Here is a 22,041-nt window from a genome sequence, read left to right on the forward strand (position 1 = left end):
AAATTCATCAATTTCTTAAATTCTTCTTACCAACCATGACTATGACCACATTATCCCTGTGGCAGGGTCATAATACCGCGTATCTGCTTGCGGTGGGCTGCAAATCATCTGGCAGCCAAGTCCTTTGGAACCGCTGGTCTAGCTGGCGATTTTGTCGCTGGTCTATCTGGCGACATGTCGCTGGTCTCACTGGCGACATAAATTCTCAGGACAGTCAATTGCCAACGTATATGCCCCCATTGGTGGGGTCCTCAACACAGTCAGGTTGTCAATTTCATATTGTCTTCCAATTTATATATTATTTTCAAGAATAATAAAATTAATTGATATTCGAGTCAAATCAATTATAACATTCTTTGAGATCATATATCATCATAATAATTGCTCAACAAATAACTTCAATCATAAATAATTTTTCTACAATCAACTTTCATCATAAATAATTTTCAACAATTATTTCAATAAATAATTTCAATCGCAAGCATGCATAAATTTATTTAATTCATAATATACCAGATAAATTCAGTAAAAGTAAACACTACTTACCTCAAAAGAAAATCCAAACTAGAAATTCTAAAGGTTTCGAAAATCCTTCTCTGAACCTGATATGTCAAATATCATATTTTAAATCAAAATTTCATCGAATTAAAAATAACTAAATTATTAAAATCTAATATCCCATGAGGATTAATTCGTCGACAGCATCCAGGTTTTCGAATTAATCCATGGACATCCTAATTTTATTTTTATTTTTATTGCTAATTTTTTTTTAATTAATTAATTTCATAAATCCTAAAATCTAGAGAGAGAGAGAGAGTTTCTCTCTCTCCACCCCTTCTTTTCTTTTTCTTTTTTTTCTTTTCTTTTCTTCTTTTTTCTTCTTTTTCTTTTCCTTTTCTTCTTTTTTTTCTTTTCTTCTTTTTCTTCTTCTTCTTCCTGCGCCGGAACAGAGGACTCTTGGTCCTCAGGCTTTGAACGGCCGTTCGGGCCGCTGCTGCCACGGCGGAGGCCGGCGGCCGACGGGCCATCTCCCCCGATCATGGAGGAAACAGGGCCGGCGGTCAATTCCGATCGCCGGCGTCGGAGATTTCATGAAAAATAAGCCCCAAAAACAGTCTTTTCCCGACCAAAAATCGGCGATGTTCGTCGCCGGCCACCGCGCACAAACGCACGGGGGAAAGAGGAAGGAAGGGAGGAAAAAGAGAAGAATTTACCTCGGCCTCTTGGGACCTCGTCGGAGAGAAAACACGGCGAGAACTCAACTGTGCCCGCGGCTCTTCTTCGGAAAAATCGGAGAGAAAAAGAGGGGAAAAGAGTCGATGGATCGATTCTAAAGAGAGGGGGTCTTCTTATAGGAACTCCTAGGACTCCGAGGGGTCTTAGGAGTTCGATTTTTGCTCGGATTTAGCCGGAGAAGAGACTCCTATCGGAGTCTTCTTTCCGATTCTGAATTCCTCTGTTTTTTATTATTATTTTTTTTTTATTTTGAACTTTGATCTACTGGGCTGAAATGGGTTTTGGACTGTAACAAGTATGTTGCCCATGGACTAGCACGCATGGACTGGTGACTGCACCTAGTTTGGCTTCAAAGATCATACGGGTAACCTCTACTTTGCTACTAGGGACGTCCTTATTTGCCCACCATTCCAATGTCAAACTGCATGGGGAACATCAGGAAGGGCCTCAAAAGGAGGTGAAAGGACCTCACTAACGTCGACAATCAATGCCCCCTTCCACTTTTGTGAGGAGAATGTCATGTGAGAGAGAGGGTTGAAATAAGAGATTGCAATAATTGTAAAAAATTATGAAAGTAATAAAATAAAAGATTATAATAATTATAAAAAATTATTATATAATTATCAATACATTGACATACTGTGGCTTAGGACTTGACCAATTAGAACTTGTGGCTTGAAACGGTGGGCATTGGAGATGGCCATGGCATCTTTGAAGGCTAAGATCATCGAGAATGAGTTACCTAGAAGCTGCAGACCAAGTTATGAAAATGTTGGGTAGGAGAGAGTTTGCAGGGAGCTTTGTATAATAACTAAAAATTTTATTCAAAAAGATTAGTCATAAATATTATTTAGATTGTAAGATAAGTATTATTTAAATTTCAAGATAAATATTATTTAGATTTTTTAATTCTATATAAATATTTAAAATTTATTCAATGTATATGCAAAATGAGACTTAAGCGCATTCGCATAGATCCTTATACACTATTATTTAAGCTCTAGTATTTTCTCTAATCTAAGAGTTTAAATATGGTCAAATCCAACTACAAGCACCATTATAGGTCAATGGATAATCTCAAATGGGCGTACGTTGTAGTGTCCCCTAGTCTACATCAATCATGAGCTAGGTCTTTTTAGATACTATTTAATATTAACCCATAATCTTGTCCAAAAAAACTAATCAGAAGATATTATTTAGATTCCTTGGCTATGTATAAGTACACAAAATCTATTTAATGTGCAGGATTAAATACATGCTCATCTAGATCCTCACTGATTGTGCTACACAAGCACAAGGATGAAAAAAAAAAAGGGAAGGGGCCGACGATCAGATTGGAGTTGGGCCTAATTGAGCTATTGGAAGACCTTAAGATGAGGGGGATAATAGTATTGTTGTGACCTTGGTGCGAATAAAGGGGAGAGGGGAAAATAAACATTTAGAGCCTTAGAATTGAGTTGGCTAATTGAGTAGGAGTCTTGTGTTGTGTGAATAAGTTGAGCCTATATATGGGTGCTTCCAGTTGGTCTATTTGTATTATCATTGGATTGTAATTTGGGGTAGGAGGTGTTGCTAGCCTTTGATGTGGTTTTGTAATTCAAAAAAAAAATAAAAGATAATAACCTCTCTAAATTGGATGAAGTCACGAAGGAGTTGGCCTATGCAAACTCACTTGCTTGATAATTAACCGGTGGTATCTCAGGCTAATTAATTCATCCATGACATACAAATATATCATTGACTTATTTAATATTTTCTAAAAATTAAATTTATTTTTAAATTTCTAATATATGTTTCTTTTTTGCTTCCCTTTTCTTGTAGGGTCCTGAAAATCATACTTGTTTTGTTTCCTTTGTTTTTCTACAATAAGCATAATCATGTTTGTTATTTGAAATGGATCGATTCTTATCGGAATTTCTTGTAGGTATATTATGGGGTGTCAAGTCTGGCGTGTGGGTGTAGCATCAATTTTATTTTTGCTAAATAGTGGATTGCAATACATGATGAATTTTATAATTATGTTTCAAGCACAAAACAAGCAACATCATTCCCTGGTTAAATTACAAGTAATCATGCCCCACACATGAATTTAAATATAAATTTGAAATTTTTGGTTATAGTGTACTGAGATGTCCAATAACAATAAAATTTGGACCATGCAATGAAGTTAACCAGCATTATTAAAGGACCCTTCCTTCATACGTTCCTTTTGAATTTTTTGATATTTATTTTCTGATTTCGATGGAATTATTTATTTGGTTTAATGAATCCAATTTACACAAAAAAAAAGGCCTTTCCTCTCACAGGGCACATGTTAGGTGGCAACATACATAAACTTGAATTATTAGAATCATATAGTATAAATCCTAGATGAAAGCTTAAACATTTCATTTTAGGGACTGAAGCCACATATCTTGGTGGTGTGTCTCATTATGGCTTCCATTTTCATTGATCAGGATCAGAGGCTATCTATATATGGAAATTTTCCAACCCGTGCATGCATAGTTGCTTTTCTAAGCTTATCTCATATAATCTTCGTTGTAGGAAATTCCTACACCCTGGCTATGTGCCAAATGGCTGCCAATTTAGGTCTTATCATTTAATTGAAAGGATAGTTGATTCCAAGTGGAGAGGGAATTCTAGTGGCTATGTCTCTATTCTGTAAGATTGAAAGTGGGAAAAAATCTCGAAGATGAATTTATCAAGCATTGCAACCAAAATTAGTTTAGCGAACCCAAAAATTGTAGAGGAATATCATTATTGTGAAGAGGGTTCATGTTATATCTTTCATGCGATAGAATGAATGATATTTTTTTGCGACATCAATTGCTTCTTGCACATTAAGCAAATCGATCCCTCTCTTCCATCTGTTTATATAGATCTCAGAGCAGATATTGCACAATCTAATGATTAATATCATAAAACAAGGTAATCATTCTTTTGTGCGAAAGATACAACCCAAACCCAATGCAATAATACTAAAAAATGATACTTAGCAAGGTGATCAAAAAATGTCACCGATCATTAATTCTTGGTTACATCGTCCCATTCACCCAATGCTTATACCGCAGGGGACCCTCTACTCTATTCTTTTGTTCCGACTAGGCCATAGATCCTGCTTCAAATAACTGTTGTATAACATCATTTCAGGTAAGAGCTTTGACGACATCGAAGCCACATCAGCAATAAGGTACCTAGAGAGTGACACGGAGCAAAGATCCTGCCCCGTGGTACGCAAACCCGTCCCACTATTAAATCCCAAGAAGCTACGTGATAACAAGACGCAAACAAACCTTTGAACAAAGGCTAATCACCATCAAAATCGTAGTAACTTTCATGAACCAAGCCTACGAAAATATCCATAAGGCTAACTTGTTTTACCTGCCAACTTCGAGTTATAAAAGGCTCAGATGGGTAATTAAACACTCCCTGCACTTCTCTCCATCACTTCTTAATTCATATTAAGCTAGTGGCGGAGAGAAGAGCACAGCCATGGGCGTCGCCGGGAGGGAGCTTGGCGTTCTGAAGCTCGTGCACCCCGGCGGGTTCGTGGAGGTCCACCGGCAGCCGGTGGTGGCAGCGGACGTCATGGCAAAAAACCCAAGGCATTCCATCACCGGGACAGATGTGTTCAAGAATCCAAGGTTGGTGGTCCGACCTGACACACTGCTGAAGACTGGCGACGTGTTCTACATCGTCCCAAATCGCACGCTCTATCGTTTGATGCAGGCCTCCAACCGCGTGTGATGTCGAGTGCTTGGCTTCTATCGGAATAAAAGATATTAATAAAAGATCAAATGAGCTGAGATCTCTCGCTCTTTCTTCTATTACTTGTAAGACTTATGAGCTCGTTTCATATATGAATGTTTTCAATGAAGACTGGCTCTCCCTTTCCTCTGTTACAGCAGCTAACACGTCGCTTAAAAAAAAAGGAAAAATAATTACTAGGATCCATGCCTATCCGGAGCTCTCTCTTCCTCTATTTGAACGTCCGTTTCAGAATAAACATAAATTTTATAAAATAAACACCTAATTTATGAGGACAAATATAATTAGAGTTAACGAAAATTGGTAAGTGATAAATAAAAAGCCACATGGATGCTCATTATTACCTGTATTTAGCTCTAGAAATAAATGAAACTTGTCAAAAACAAACACCAACTATTCTTGAGCAAACGTAAACTTTGCGGTGATAAACACAAATATCATAAAAATAAATAAAAGTAGAGAGTCTTTTTATAGGTCCAATAAAGTGGACGTCCAATATGGGAAGAGAGCGCCCCAGATGGGGATATGTCCTTGTAATTGCTTTCAGTGCTAACAGAATAATAATTAACAGACAGAGTTCAAGGAATCATAAACAAAAGGCTGGTACAAGTCCTGGATACAAGCATTAAAAGTAATAGATGCAGCACAAACCAAAGACACAAAGTAAAGAGTAATGAGGTATTTGATTTCTGGAATATGTAATGGATTAGAGAGAGAAGAATCTTACTGTGCAAGCAGGTGAAGGCAGATCACAGTTAAAGAAATTGATGTTTTCCCATCATAAGTAGTCATATCTGGAGATGGATTCCTGTTGCAATGATCTTTAAGAGGGAACCAAAGTAAGCAACTAACCCAATAGGTGCTCAACCTCTTAGAGGAGTTCCTGAACAATAAGCATTGGACGCCATAAAATCGAAGAAACTGCAAAATCACAACAACAAGGGATCCATCTCTCTTCTGAATGAGAGAATTGATATAAGGTACAAGTTGCTAAGTGCGGTCCATTAAAGCAGAGTAATGGATGTATATAATCATCAGCCAAACACAATGAGCCAGCTGTAGGCCCTTCCATTTGAAGTAAAATATATTAGATGATATGAGATGGCAATGAAATGAAGTTAAAGTCATCAGGCAACTCAACTGCACCTGCTGCACACCTTGTCCAAACATGCCTTCCATTACAAAGTAGCTCTTGAGATTCTCATTGACCCCTTCCTCCTTTATTTGGTTGGTAGTTGCTGCCCATGAACTGTGAAGCAAGAAAAACCCATTGTTGTGGCAGTAAGATGAGTAAAGTTTTAATATGACCCATGTAATCTGCCCAACAGCACCATGGTTGTGTAGAAGAAACTAAGCATTTTTGCAACAATCACTGTAGAGGAAGATTGGGATGGTCCAAAACTGCTTTCATCAATAACCTGCTCAGACACCCAGTCAACTACAAATAGGAAGAAAATCAGTATGCAACTATGTAGAATAAAATTGAATCCGATGGTGACATTCAGATTAAGGGTGAGCGGCCATATTAATTTCCCCTCTATCAGCCTGCAAAATGATATTAAATTGGTGGGGTATACCATCAGTTGGAAGAAAAGTAAAATCCCCATCCAATGCCTACTTAGCGGCCCACATAGTCAGCTTTATTGCCTGCACGGTGAGTATGAGAGACTTTACAGCTGAAAGTGATTCTCAACCAATTATGTATATCAGCAAGTAGTGGGGAATTATAACCAACTAGTTTTTAAGCCCAGGCGTTGCACGCAGGTTTGTAGATCATATTCACATAATTGATTATATTTATAAAAAAATTTTAATAACATATCCATTCATATCCTTAATGTTCATGAAGATATTAATAACATCAGTGTTAATGGCCCGGCCCAATTAGGCCTTAAACCCAGCCCAAAAAGCCCGAAAAAAAAAAAAAAGAAAATCTAAGAAGACTCCCGTAGGGAGTCTTCTTCCTCCCGACCGACTCCTAATCGGAGTCGGAAATCGCCGCGGAGAGGAGTCAAACTCCTCCCCTCCAGCTCTATTTAAAGGGGAGACCCCTTCTCCCTTTTTTCCACGAAGAAAATCGGAGCCAAATGGCGAGGATCGCTGGAAATCACTCGCATGAGCCCGTCACCGTGCTCGCCTCGATTCCTCGCCACAGCAGTCACCAGAGCTCGAGGTAAGCCCGATTTTTCTCCCTCTTCTCGTCCTTCCTTCCCATACCCGTGTGCACGATCATCGGCGACCGGAGTCGCCGGATTTTGTTGCAGAAGAAACTTCTGTTTTTACCTTCTTTTCTTTGGTTTTTCGGACGCCGGTGGTCGCTGTCGGCCACCAGTTTGGGTCCCTCCGAGCCGCCTGTCGTCGCCCTCTTGTCGCCGGCCAGTCTCGTGCCGATCGACCGTCGGTCGGCTGACTAATCGAGGGGACTATGAGGTCCCCTGTTTCGGCCCAAGGCAAGCCGAGGGAAGAAGAAAAGAAAAAAGAAGAAGGAAAAGAAAAGAAAAAGAAAAGAAAAAGAAAAAGAAGAAGAAGAAGAAAGAGAGACTTTTTCTCTCTCCCTCTTTTCTTCTCTCTACTTTCTCTTTCTCTCTCTAGTCTCTCTCAACTTTCTCTCTCAACTTTCTCTCTAGGTTATTTCTCTCTCCTAAGATTTTTAGAATTTTGAGAAGAATGATGATGAATTGAAATTGATCCTAATAATGAATTTTGATCTGTGATCGTCGGACAGTATACCGATATTCACTTTGATCAGATCAGGTATTTTTAGATTTTATTTTCTATAATTTTATTGAATTATCCACATGATAATTTCAGCATAATTTGATCTAATCGATCAGATTTGTTGAATCATATCGTTTGAAGAGTCCAAGATGAATTTTCTCTCTCTAGAATTTTCTCTCTAAAATTATCTCTCTTGATCGATTTATCAATGAGGAATTTCTTTTAATATTTTTGATCTGATGAAGAATCCTGATCCATGATTGTCGGACAGCGTACTGACACTCACCTTGATCAGATCAAATATCTTTAGATTTTATCACCCATGATTCTATTGAATTATCCATGTGATAATTTCAGCATGATTTGATTAATTTATTTTGATCTGATCAATTAAATTTGTTGAACCGTATCGTCTGATTAGTACAGATTCATCTCCATAAATTTCTCTCTCTAGAATTGTATCTCTTTAGAAGTTTATTTTTTTAGAATTTATCAAGAAAAAAAATTTATTTTGATGAATTTGAGTGATGATGAGTTTGAATGATTCTAGTGAAAGCATCCTGATCCGTGATTGTCAAGTAGTATGCCAGCACCTTGATCAGACCATGAATCATTAGATTTGATCATCCATGATCCCGATCTAACCATGATTTGATTAGATCATGTTGATTTCACCAATCGAGATATTAGACCAATCGTAATGATGGATCATATTGATTTCACCTGATCAATTCGAATTATACCTCATAAATTCTCTCTCCTCTGATTTTCTCTCTCTATTTGATTTTATAAAACCAATGAAGAAATCTCAGTCCTATCACTTCAAATCTTATTTGATCTGATAGTCAAACTTTGAATCGTTTATATCCTAATTAGATTTTGATTAGATGAAATTAGATGATCGGACCCAATCTAAACCGTTGAAATATGATATTCGTATTCTTTCTGATTATTGAATTTGATCTCGTATAGGTATCGTTGACACCTAATAATCGGATATTGTAATATGATTTATGAACTGAAGAATTTTGGAAGAAAATGTATAGAAATATGTGGATTTATTGGAATGCGTTCGAGATAAGTAATGTTTCACTTTTTTTAAATTTATCGATAAATTATGATGTATTTTTCTGACATAATTTGTGAAACAATGCATGAATTGGATGAATGATATTTTGTTATGAAAATATCTTATTTGAAATGTTATGATAAAGTATGATTGAACATATTAATTTCATGATGCATTATATTGATTGATTTCAATACTACATGATTATATATTTTCTTATCGAAATTAGAATATGAAACATGATTTATGAAAAATTCTGATATAAGAACAATATGAATTGACAACCTGACTATGTAAAGGACTCCGCCAATGGGGGTATATACGTTGGCAATTGATTTGTCCTGAGAATTTATGTCGCCAGCGAGACCAGCGACATATCGCCAGAGAGACCAACGACAAACCGTCAGAGAGACCAATGGTTCCGAAGGACTTTGCTGCCAGATGATTCGTAGCTCACTGTAAGAAGATACGCAGTATTATGACTCTGCTATAGGAAAAATATGATCATAGTTCATGATTGATGAAAAGAACTTACGAATGAAAGAAATTGAAATCTTGAAAGAAACTCGAATTTTTGAAAAAAAAATAAATTTGGCATGAACTATGTTGCATAATCGAAATTGATTTCGAATTGATGAACTCTATATGCTTATTTTCTATAAATGATTATTTACTTAAATATCTGATGAAATCTGTTGAAAGTGATCATTGCTTACTGGGCTGTCTAGCTCATTATCTTCTATTTTTACTATTTTTACAGATATTAAGGAATTAAGATGATACAAGATATGAATGGAAGAGTGATTAGAAGCAGAATCTCCATACTTTTATTTTAGATTGAAAGTCTTATTGAATTTGATGTAAGGCCTATGAATCATTGTTAAATTTATTTAGATATTAAAAAGAAATTTAAATCATTATATTTTGGATTTAAATTATTGACTAATTGTTCCGCTGTGAAGCATTGATATCGTGATAAGATACCTTGCATGCTTATGGAAAGAGTTTCCTATGAGTAGTGGCGGTTGCCATGACTCTCGATTCATAATCTCAGATCGGGGGCATGACAATCAGTTAATGGATATAAATAAATTTTAATATTTTTATAAAAAAAATTTATGAATAACATATCCATTCATATCCTTGATGTTCATAATTGAAAATCTTAATAACAACAGTTAATGAATATAAATGACTTTTAATTTTATTCATTAAGAATAGAATATGTGTATTCAATACTTTGAGATAAAAGAGTCCACATGGCATGCATAGAAAAAAATGGGTTGCTTATGTGGATAGCTTCATTTGCAAATCAATCTTCTCTCACTTTCTGCTTTTTAATATATGCATTAGATATGGTTTCTAGGAGATTTTAACCATTTGATTACTGTGGTTGAGTCTCCTTCAATATGTACCATTAAGTCATGAAATTCCATAACAACAATTAATAATCCTAATCAGGCCGCAACTAGTTCAGCATGTAAAACATCCAAAGTATAAAGTAATTTACCTCCGGCACAGAGAAGATTGCCCATTGAGTCTCTAATGACATATCCAGCTGCTACTTTGGGATAATTGATAGCCACATAAAATCTAAGTTTCATAGCTCCAATGGGAAAGGGTGACTTGTTGTTAATGTTCAACTTGATTTGTAGAAAGGAGTTCCACAAGATCTAATACAGTGAACGGTATGAAGTTCAGCCCTACAATACCTTGCAAAATTGTCCAGCAGCTTGCTGCAAAGGGACAAGAGAATATTACATGTTGGGCATCTTTCTCAGTTGCCTCTCATAAGTCACAATGACATTTATTTATTAGAATGTCCCTCCTGCAAAGAAGACTTTTATAGGGTAGGCAATTCCAAAGCAATTGCCACCAAAAGAATTTCACTCTCCTTGTCACATTAAGGGGGCGTTTGGTTCGTAACCGGAATCAAAATAGGAATGGGAGTCGGAATGGTTTAGAATCGGAATCAGAATGGCCAAATCCCCCGAAGCATTTGGTTCGTGATCAAAATCGGAATCGGAATCAGAATGGAAAATTGAATTCATAGAGGAGAGTAGGGATTGAGTTCTATATAGATTGATCCATTTCCATTCCACTCTGGAATCAGAATCTGAATGGGACTCCTTCCAATCAAACGGTTGGAATGGGAGTTACCCATTCTGATTCCAAACCCACACTCCCCCCAACCAAACACCCTCTAAGTTTCCAAATCCAAGCATAATTATTGGAAGAAGTAACACTATGCAAAGGGCTAACAAAAGGATATATATCAGTGCTTGAGACATGAGTTTTTTCATAAGATCCTCGATAAAGCTGATCAGGCCAAAGTCCTTGTGGTGGTAAAAGAATACCAACAATTTGAGTCATCATCTCAGCAGAAAACTGGTTAGCTAGTCCATCTATATCCCACTATGTCTAATAGGATTAATAAGATTTTGAAGAGTCAGATCTGTGTTAATGTTCTCAACATTTATGAAGGTAGGTCACCATGAGATAGGGGTCATGGACAACCAATGATCTTGATATAAGTTTATGGCTTCTCCTGTGCCAACTGACCAAATGAATTGAGAATGAGCAAGGTATCTAACTTTGCAGATTTTAGACCAAATAGTTGAGCAATGCCAGGGTTTATGATAGTCCTCCCAAGACCCCAAAAAATGATACTTTTTGGAGACTAGCTTAGCCCAAAGAGAGTTGGAATGAAGTACAAGATTTATTGTCAGTTTACACAAAGAAGCTTTGTGTCTTGTTTTTAATGTGACAAGTCCAAGCCCTCCTTAATGCTTAGGAGTACACGCTGTTGACCATGCAATAGGATGAAAAGCCATTCGATTTGAAGAATGCACCTAAAGAAAAGCTCTGAATTCCTTTTCCAATTTATAAAGAAAAGACATAGGCACATGAATAGAAGATATAGAATATAGATGAATTGAAGCCAACATAGATTGTAGAATGGTTGTTCTACCAGTGAGTGATAGAGCCTTTCATTTTCAAGAATCAATTCGTGATGATATCTTTTCTCCGATAAAAGTAAAATTAGATAAATACAGGGCCTTCCCTGAAATTGGCACCCCCAAATATTTCCAAACGACATTCTTTTCATGAATTTAGAATAGACTTCTAATTTGGCTCTTTAATGCAGATGGAGTGCACGGATTGAATCTGATTTTAAATTTTTGCACATTGATGGTCTGTCCAAAAATAGAACAATAGGCATCTATAATTGAAAGAAGACATGCCCCATCCTTGACTATCGCCCTGCTTATAAGCATGCAATCATCTGCCAAAAATAAGTAAGAAATTGGAGGCCCCATTCTATTAGGCCTATAGGCACGGAGCAGATGATGTTGAACTACGAACTATAGGAAGCGAAAGAATACTTTAGAGCATAAAATAAATATATAAGGTGATAGTGGGCATCCTTGACGCAATCCCCTCATTGGTTGAAACCAAGAGGTAGGCATGCCATTAATGAGTAAGGCAAATGGAGCCCGAGTGATGCATTGCTGAATTAAAGATATAAATTTAGTATGGAATCCAAATTGTTCAAGGAGAATAAGAAATCCCATGACACCCAATCGAAGGCTTTTTCCATGTCTAATTTGATCAGCATTAAGCTTCAAGAAGGAAAAGCTCGTTGTAGGGAGTGCATTAGTTCCTAACTAATCAAAATTTGATCAATAATAGATCGGCCTTAGACAAAAGCTCCTTGTTCAGAGGAGATGAGATTAGGGAGAATAGGCTGGAGTCTATGAACAAGGATTTTGTTAATGATTTTATAAGTAGTGTTACAAAGGCTTATAGGCCTATAATCATTTGGCTACTGTGGTGTAGAGTTTTTGGGGATTAGGCCAATATAGGTCCTTTTGCAATGCAAAGGAAAAGTGGCAGTTTCGAAGAAATAGTGTATGACTTGAATGACCTCCTGCTTGATGATGTGTCAAAAATGTTTAAAACTATTAGGTCCTGGAGCTTTATCAGGATGCATGCTTTGAAGTACAAACTCAATTTCATCCTCCGTGATATGGCAGATAAGAGTATTATTAAGTTGGTTAGAGATTGTCGGAGAAACAATGGGGAGAGCCATCTGTTGAACAAATGGTTACACCACCCAACGTTGCTGAAAAGAGTCAAGTAATATCTGGCGAATTTGATTGGAGTCATCAATCATCTCTCCATGTGAATTTTGAATTTGAAAAATATTATTCTACTACTGCCTCAGGATTTTAGAGTGTTGGAAGAACTTTGTATCAGAATCCCCATCCACCATCCAAGCAATTCTTGATTTTTGGTGCCATAAGATTTCCTGACGCCATAAGTTTGGATAATATTCTCTAAGTAAAGCCAATAAATGGTGGTATTGATTAGCACTAAGAACCCCTTGATGAGCTTCAATTGATCACAATTGGTGTAAGCTATCATTTAATGTGAGTGCCCTTTTAAAAAGATTACTTATGCTTCTTTTCAATTTTTTCAATTCTCTCTTCGTATTGGAAAGTAATTTTATAAGCTTCATATCTAGTGGACAATGCTCATTACAAGCCCATGTTTGTTGAACAACCTATTGATTTCCAACATAGGATAGCCAAAATTCTTCAAATCTAAAAGGAGGACCCTGCAGTGCTTCATAAGTCATGGATAGGAGAATTGTGCAATGATCTGATGCATACCATGTTAAATGATGAACAGTAGAGTTAGAAAAACTATCCATCCATTCGTCATTAGCCAGAGCTCTACCCAATCTTTCCCAAACCTGGGCACAATCTTGATGGTTGTTGCACCACATATTTAGGTCAATGGAATCCAAGATCTAGCAATCTAGATTGATGTAAAAAGGCTCGAAATTGTCTTACTTGATTCTCTATTAACTTTAAAGGGTTTACCTCTTATTTTGTCTTCAGAGCCAATGCATAGTTAAAGTCCCCCATGCAAACAAGAGGGAGCCGCATAGACAAGGCTGAATTAATTTGATTACAAAGACTTCTTCGCTCATAATAACAAGGGCTAGCATAGATAACTACCAGTACCCAAATAATTCCATTTGTGGGAGAGAAAATACCAAAGGCTACTTGTCGGTCATGATGCATGAAGGCGACTTGACCAGTCCCCTTCACCCAAGCAACAAGAATACCTCCATATAGACTATGTGAAGGAACTATGTAGACATCCCATCTTGGCCCTAGAATTGTATTAATGTGCCTCAAGGAATTAGTAGATAGTCTGGTTTCAAGAAAACACATGACAAAGAATTGATATTGCCAAAGCATATTTTTTGTATAATTGATGGAGGGCTTAACCTCTTCTCGATAATTCCAACAAAGAATCTTCATGGAGTAGAAGAAAATGATTTACCTGCCCCACCTCCACTACTAAATTGATCATTGGAGGATAGGTTGAGTGTGGGATGATCCATCGAATTCCTCATCAAACTAAAGGATGAACTTTGTTGACCCTTTTGAGAGTCTATCTTGAATTTTAGTTGATTAACATAAGTATTATGAATAGATAATTCCATACCAGTATGAGAAAGATTAGATTCTTGTTCAGCCCCCGTCAATTGGTTGACTTTTCTCAGTTCTGTTGATTGGGCAATTGGTCTCTAGACTCTCTTCTAAGTTTATCCCAATAGAACCTTCTAGCTATCTAAAGTGCATGCCCCAGTTGATGGATGTCCAATCTCCATACTTGGCCTGAGTGGCTCCATGATAATGACATTTTGCTATAAAGGAGAATCAGAGCCTGGTGATGAACCATCCTTTGCTGCCTTAGTTGGGGACCGCTTGCATTTTTGTTTCACTTGAGGGGTAATAAGATTTATTTTTCCTTCAGTTAGTGCCACAGTTAACTCCATACTTTGCCTTTCAGTGGTTAGATCAGCAGATTCCACTACCAGAGGTTCAAATTGAGAGCCAGAAGGTGATGTTGTTGAGCCAATTGGATTATGAGCTCAGGGAGGTGAAGCTTTCTCCAAAGTCTTCTCTAGATGTGTCAAACCTATTGCTTGCTAGTCCTGAGTGGAAGTAGTCTTTGGGGGGGGGGACACTGTTCTTGGTTGGTTCCTAGAATCTGTACCCTTGCTGCTCTAATCCACAGACCATACTCTAGCTTGGCTTCCACCATAGTGGCCTCAACACATCCGCATGAGAGGGTTGGATTAGCCAATCTACCACATGAGTAACATAATTCCAGCAACTCCTTGTAGGTAAATTACTGTCAGATTATAGTGTTGTCCAACCGAACCTTCACCCCCAGACACAAAGGCTTGATAGTATCATGAATGATCACTGCGATCCTTGCAAAACCCATTCTAGCTGATGTTGCTGTCTAATCATCTACAAATAGTGGTGTTCCAGCAACAAAAGCAAGTTTCGTGATTTTTTGAGTTTCCCATAATTCCAATGGAAGGTCTAGAAGATGAACCCAGAGTGGGTAGTCTGAATGGTATCCTTCTTCGATCGAAAATTTGGCCTCCAGCTCTCTAGGGCCAAGATTTGGCCGGCAAGAGACTAGGGTCCCTTCTCAAGCACACCGTTCTTCATTGTCTCTGAAGAGAATTCAAATAAGAGTAACCCTTTTGAAAGGGATGAGACATGGAAGTATCCATCAACATTCCATCTAACTCTGAGTTCCTTGGAGACAAATTCAAGTGGTAGACCTTAACCCAGAAATTTACCTATCAAAGCATTCCTCCCCCTTTGGGTCGAGGGATGAAGCTCCTCCACTGAAGATACCACAATCTGGTTAAACCAAGCCTCAAGCACCTCCAGCTCATCCTCCATTGCTTTGGATGTCTCCCAATGAAACTGACTGCCACCTTGAACTACCTGAGACTAGGAAGTTGTGGACCCACCGCTCTCACCCCATTCCGTTGCGAAGATGTCCTCAAAGGCAAAGCTGCTACCTCCTAAAATGACAGATTTGGCCTTTGAGATGCGTCCGACAAAGAAACCCTCACTCGAGAAGGCTGATCGAGGTTGAAATTGGCCGATTTCACATCAAATGAAGGTTTAGAGAGAGAGCACATAGGCCTTAGTATGAAGGGATGAGGGCAGTAGTGGACAATGTGTCTCATCCCATTGTATTAATTAATCCATTTCTTTTTAGATTTTCAAAGTAGCTGCATCTAATGACTAATGAAAGGTGGTTCTTTCCTCATGATTTGTTCTGAATGGACGACCAAATAGGCTGATTGGATCCGAAACTCACTGCATTCGAGTGCAGTGAAGTCGATTTCTCTCTCTCTATATATATATACATATGAGATAAACTATGCTCCATTCGGCTGGCTTTGGAGGCAAATGCTTTGGAGGCAAATTTGATTGCCTCTAAAACCATCTGATCTATATAAATTCGAACATCAGCTCTTCACTTTAGCATCTATAGTAGCTGTTAGGAAGAGAGCAAAGAAATTAAATGGAGAGAGTGGTTGTTTGAAAGGATGATGCACTAAGAGCATGATCCTCCATGATGCACACACAGCATTGTAGGATATGATGTGCTCATGGATGACATTCATCATAGGATGGATGACTATGCATAAATATGGTATTAGACGTATGTCCTAGAAGCCAATCTGGCTGACATATTTATTCTTTCTAAAATATAGTTTTATACTTGATCTTATTATTTATTAATAAAGTTGAATAATTTATTTTCATTTATGTTGTGTATGTGTCCATGAATCATCTAAGTAATTAATAAGATAATGATACATATTCTCAAAAATTGAGAATTTGAGGCATGTGCCATTAATGGTTAATTCTTAAATACTCTCAATTGATGGATCATCATGGAGATAATAATTGATCCAGTGAGATTGATGCACAGATCGCTTCTCTTTGGATAAACGAGTCTTGAGTCTACAGTGTAGAGACACTGGAGCGAGAGTGCAGATGGTTGTTAGAGAATAAAGATACCAAATATAATCAATATGAGAAATTACTTAGATGTCTACTCACTCATCAGTGACTTTCTCGATCCTGTAGTGGTATGACTAGTTTTTTGACCTATGATACCTTGGCTTTTCACAATGAGGTTGTTATAGTTTGACTATACATACATTTGGTCCCTAGGTATATAGATCTTTATGGTGCATGTTGGTTACAGTAGATTCATTGTAAGAGTAGGATGTGCACCTAGATGAGATCTATCAATTTTGATAGATAAGGAGTAGTCCTATATGATTTATGAAATTGAATTCTGAAGATCATGACCATGAAAATGTGAATAATGGAAAAGAATTTTCATAAGATTTCATAATATGAACTCTAGTTGAATAAATCTTATATATGATAGATAATGGGGTTTGATAAATTTTTCATAACCTCCATCTTCTCGGGTCTCATGATAGAAGAACTGTATCACACGATAACTACATTTAGAGGTTCAATTCCTTCTGTTTTATTGGATTGTCACTACATGCTGCTAGACATCACTGATAGATTGTGAGACTAATGAAAATTATTTTGATGGTCAATAATTCTCATTGGGTGAGTTGAAAATATTTCAATTCAGTGAAAGGAGTTTCAATAATATTAGTGATGAAGATCACAATATATCTCTCACTACCAGACAGAATAGAACCTATGGAGTCATACACATAAGAGGTTCTGACAGATCGGATAGTTGAATTATGATTTTGAATCACCATAGGATTCAATTATCAATATGATTGATGATTAGACTGATTTATAAAAATTACAAGAGAGGATTTGCTAATAGTTAGTGAGTTAAAGGAGTACTTATTGATAATTGTTACTATATATTGTTTGATTTGATCAAATAATTGGGATTGAGTCTCAGTCAAATTAAATTAGGATTTAATTTGATTGGACTTGATCTGAGTTTGAGTCAGATTAGATTTCATAGGTCTAAAAAGATTTAGACTCAATGAGTAATTGACTTATTAAGAAATCCAAATTAGATTGGATTTAGACCAACCCATTGGTCAAGTGTCTGACTTGGTCAAGAGTTAGATCATGCCTAAGAAGGTTTTACCATGGTTTTTCTTTTGGCGTGGGATAAGGGAGTGACAATATGAGATGGGGGGTGACTCCTTTCTACGGAGTCCATGCACCTCCAAACTCTTATCCAAACAAACCCTAAGGCATTGAGATGGGGTTTTAATGTGGAATATGAGGAGTGCCTCCTCTCATCTTAAAAAGACATGAGAAAAGAGATTGGCATGAAAGTAGTTCACACACAAGAGATCTCATGAAAGGGTTCAATGCAGAACTCTTCCAGGGGCGCGCTTCATAATCTGACACCTCCCTTCTTTCTCCCTTTGAACATCCAAAGAGTTGGATGTCTTAAAAATCTCGCGCCCCCTCTCCTCTCAAAGATTCCTCCTCTTGATCTCTGTTGTTCTCTTGAGAAAAGAAAGAGAAGAATAGATTCAACATCCAAGGAGTGATCTCTGCAAGGGAGCCAGTATCCCGATGGATATCTATAGAGGCTGGATGCATGTGCAGCTTAAGAGGAACCTTAAAGACATCCACAATCATCAAATCATAGTGAATATCTAACCATGCAAGGTGAAGATCAGATCTTTCTTCCCTTTTGTTTTAATCTTAATCTTAACTATAAGAGATCCTGGTGTTTTAGAGATGCGATCTCTTGCATGCATGTTAGATTATATAGTTTTAATCTTCTTTACTTTCCACTGCGTTATAGTTTTGTATTATGCATGCTATCAGTTTTCTTCAAGTGGTATCAAAGCCACCCTCATATTATTAAGATTAGGATCTTAGATCTGCAAATTATTGATTTAAATTGCTATTTTTTATGGTTTTGTTGCTATGATGATGGATCATAAGTAATCAAAATCATGAATTGAATGATCATTAGATCATTTAACAGCATGAAAGTCAATTATATTTAGATCTAAATTTTATTTTTATTTATCATGTATTAGATGCATGAGGTGATGATCATGGATAAGATTCTTTTTTAGCTTTATGATGTGTTCTATGATGTGATCATGATGCTTGCATGTATCATATGATTTCTGTATTTGGAGATCTGCGAGTCTCATTAAAATGGGTTATGATAATTGTTGTTGTTCTTGATCTTCTGGGTTGTATTTTATGATGCATTTATACGTCAATTGGTTAATCGAATTGCAAGCCTATCGCACATGATGAACGTGGATCGAGTCGGATGGTTGATCGATGTCAGATCAAGAAGTTGATCGCGATTGGATCAATGGTGCTCGGGATCGGATCAAAGAGTTGAAGACTTATTGACATGCATGTGCTTGTAATAGTGATCCTAAGATTCGATTCCAGCTCAGTGGCTCGAGTCCGAATAATGGATCCATGATCATCACCAGTTATTGTTTGTTGATTAGTCATTTACATGAGATGTAGATAATTAAAATTAGATGAGATCTAAATTAAATCTTCTCATATATATTAAGTTGAGCGGTCTTCCATCATTGTTGATGTATGGACATCCTACTAGTATTGATGGTTCATGGCTCGATACAGTGGTTCAATTGTATCAAAAAAATAGAACCACTCTATTAGTATGAGATGCTATGGAGTAAAGATAGGGTTAGACCCAATAACTGTTAGGTGATGAACCTAATGATGACTTTGTATCCGCGTTTGAATGGTGGGTCTGACTTAACCAAGAAATAAGGTCAATAACTATCAGGTGAGGTCTGCATAACCTAAAGATCGGATATTGCTATAACATGCTTGAGAAGTATTGGACAAAAATTAACCACTCATTGGTTTGTATGTCACCAATAACTATTAGATGAGGTGCACGTAGATCGGTGGAACCGCAATGCTCACTTGAAACCCTAGTTATAAAGGATTTTTATCTCTCTACCTGAGGTGTGTAAGAGATTCTAGAAAATAGTGAGAGGCATATTTATTTTAAAAGATCTTAAAATAAATTTTAAAATCAAATATGAATATCCAACTAGAATCTTTACTCTCTATAGTTTACCATGTCTGCTTCCAACCCTCTAGCCTGAATCCTTGATATCAACCGTTTAATCGAAACTAACTATAAAGACTAGCTAAAAAATATTAAAATTATTTTGAGTTTTGAAAAGCTTAGCTATGTACTCGATCAAGATCCTCCTATATTGCCAAGTCATCCAACCACTGACCAATGGAAAGTGCTAGATAAATGGACACATGACAATAATAAGATCAGGTGCTATATTTTGATGCCGATGTTCAATGAACTTTAATGCTAGCATGAGGACATGAAGACTATCAAGATCATACTAACTTATCTGCAAGAGTTGTATGATGAGGAGAGCCGATCTATACGCTATAAGGTATCGAAGAGACTCTTCAATGCCAAGATGTGCGAAGGGCAGTCTATCCATGATCATTATTTGATAATGATTAAGGATTTGAAGGAGCTTGAGAAGCTCGACATGACCATGCATAAGAAATTGTAAGTAGATTTGATTATGCAATTCCTTACTAGTTCATATGGACAGTTTATAGTAAACAACTATATGAATGAGATTGATTGCACCTTGGCTGAATTGTTGAATATGTTGGTGACTACTAAAGAAACCTTGAAGAGTTCAAAAAGTACAGTTCTAGCTGTGAAGTGAGCTTTTACATTTAAGAGAAAGTCTACTTAGAAAAAGTAGAAGCCCGTGAAGAAACAAAAGTCTAAGAGGAAGCCAAAGAAGAAAACTCCTAAGAAGACTATTGACAAAGGAAACTGTTTCCATTGCAATGTTGATGGTCATTGAAAAAAAAACTATTCTGTATACTTGGAGAGTCTAAAGAGAAGTAAAGGAGACATGTCTTTAAAAGGTATATAGATTTGCTCATTATTGAAACTAACCTTATAATTTTTTCTTCTTCTAGTTGGGTTATAGACTCTGGTTTAAGTGCTTACTTATGTACTTCAATGTAGGATTTAAAAAAAAATAGAGGGCTGAGAGAAGGAGAAGTAACCCTTCGAGTTGGTAATGGAGCAAGAGTTGCTGCTATAGCTGTGAGCACTTATCCTCTACAATTATCATCTGAATTTAATTTGATACTTAGAAACTATTATTATGCACCTGCTACTAAAAGAAATTTGATTTCTATTTCATCATTAGCGCAGGATAATTATATTTTTAATTTTAATAAAGACTACTATATGATTTATTTTGAAAATAAATTAGTTGCAGTGGTTTTAGATTGACAGTCTCTATCACTTCCATATGTATGTATGAACGTATCTGAGCAAGTAGTGAGTATCATAGAATCTAAGAGATTCAGAGATGAGATAAACCAAAAGTATATGTGGTATCTAAGGGTTGGTCATATTGGAGAGGATAGAATAAATAAATTAAAAAAGTGTGGGCTTCTTGATTTATTGACTCTTGAGTCATATCCAGTTTGTGAATCCTACCTTCAAAGAAAGATGGCCAAACTATCCTTCGTAGGATATGGAGAGAGGACCATTGAGATATTTGTCTTAGTACATACTTATATGTGTAGCCCATTTGACATACAAGCCAAGGGTGGTTATCTTTATTTCATTATCTTTATCAATGAATATTCACAGTATGCATATATATATATTTTATGAAGTATAAATCTGAAGATTTTAAAAAATTTAAAGATTTCAGATATGAAGTACAGAAGTAAATAGAAAAATTCTTCAAAGTTCTTTGATCAGATCGAGGAGATAAATACCTTAGTGAAAAATTTCAGAATTATCTCAAAAAAAAATGACATAATCTCAAAGTGAACTCCTGATATATCTCAACTCAAAGGGGTGTCGGAGGAGGAATATGATGTTATTAGATATGGTTCGATCTATGGTGAACTTCACTGATCTTCCCCTATTTATTTGGGGATATGCTTTGCTTATTGCAATTTACATATTGAATAGAGTTTTCTCTAAATCTATCTTACCATGCCCCATGAGATGTGGTATGATAAGAAATTGAGTTTAGTCATCTTAAGATTTGGAGATGTCTGATCGATGTCAAGCGACAATAGATGTATAAGTTAGAGACTAGATCTATGAGAGCTCATTTCATTGAGTATCCTAAAGAGTCTTTGGGATACTACTTTTACTTCCTAGAGAATTACAATGTGATTATGAGCCGACATACCATATTCTTGAAAAAAATAGTTTATCCAGGATGGAGGTAGTGGGAGAAAAATTGAGCTCGAAGAGAAAGTCTCTTAAGAGCAATGAGTGATAAAACTTATAGAACCTATTCATACTGAGTCAGTACATATAGTACCTTCTCCATCTCGTAGATC

At 36.6% G+C, this 22,041-nt stretch overlaps 1 long non-coding RNA gene across 2 annotated transcripts in view; it reads right to left on the minus strand.

Annotated features, from left to right (window-relative positions):
* Positions 1–4,209: 4,209 nt before the first annotated feature.
* The window catches only part of LOC105046874 (uncharacterized), a 52,826-nt gene continuing 34,994 nt past the window's right edge, over positions 4,210–22,041 (minus strand). The window contains exons 5-6 of one of the 2 annotated variants that reach the window (XR_012142112.1): positions 9,077–9,247; positions 4,210–6,442 (exon numbers count right to left, since the gene is read on the minus strand). This is a non-coding gene — a long non-coding RNA (uncharacterized lncRNA). The remainder of the gene's footprint in view (positions 6,443–9,076; positions 9,248–22,041) is intronic. The other variant, XR_012142111.1, reaches the window with a different exon arrangement.

Source organism: Elaeis guineensis, chromosome 6, assembly GCF_000442705.2.
Source record: "Elaeis guineensis isolate ETL-2024a chromosome 6, EG11, whole genome shotgun sequence".
NCBI classification, from domain to species: domain Eukaryota; kingdom Viridiplantae; phylum Streptophyta; class Magnoliopsida; order Arecales; family Arecaceae; genus Elaeis; species Elaeis guineensis.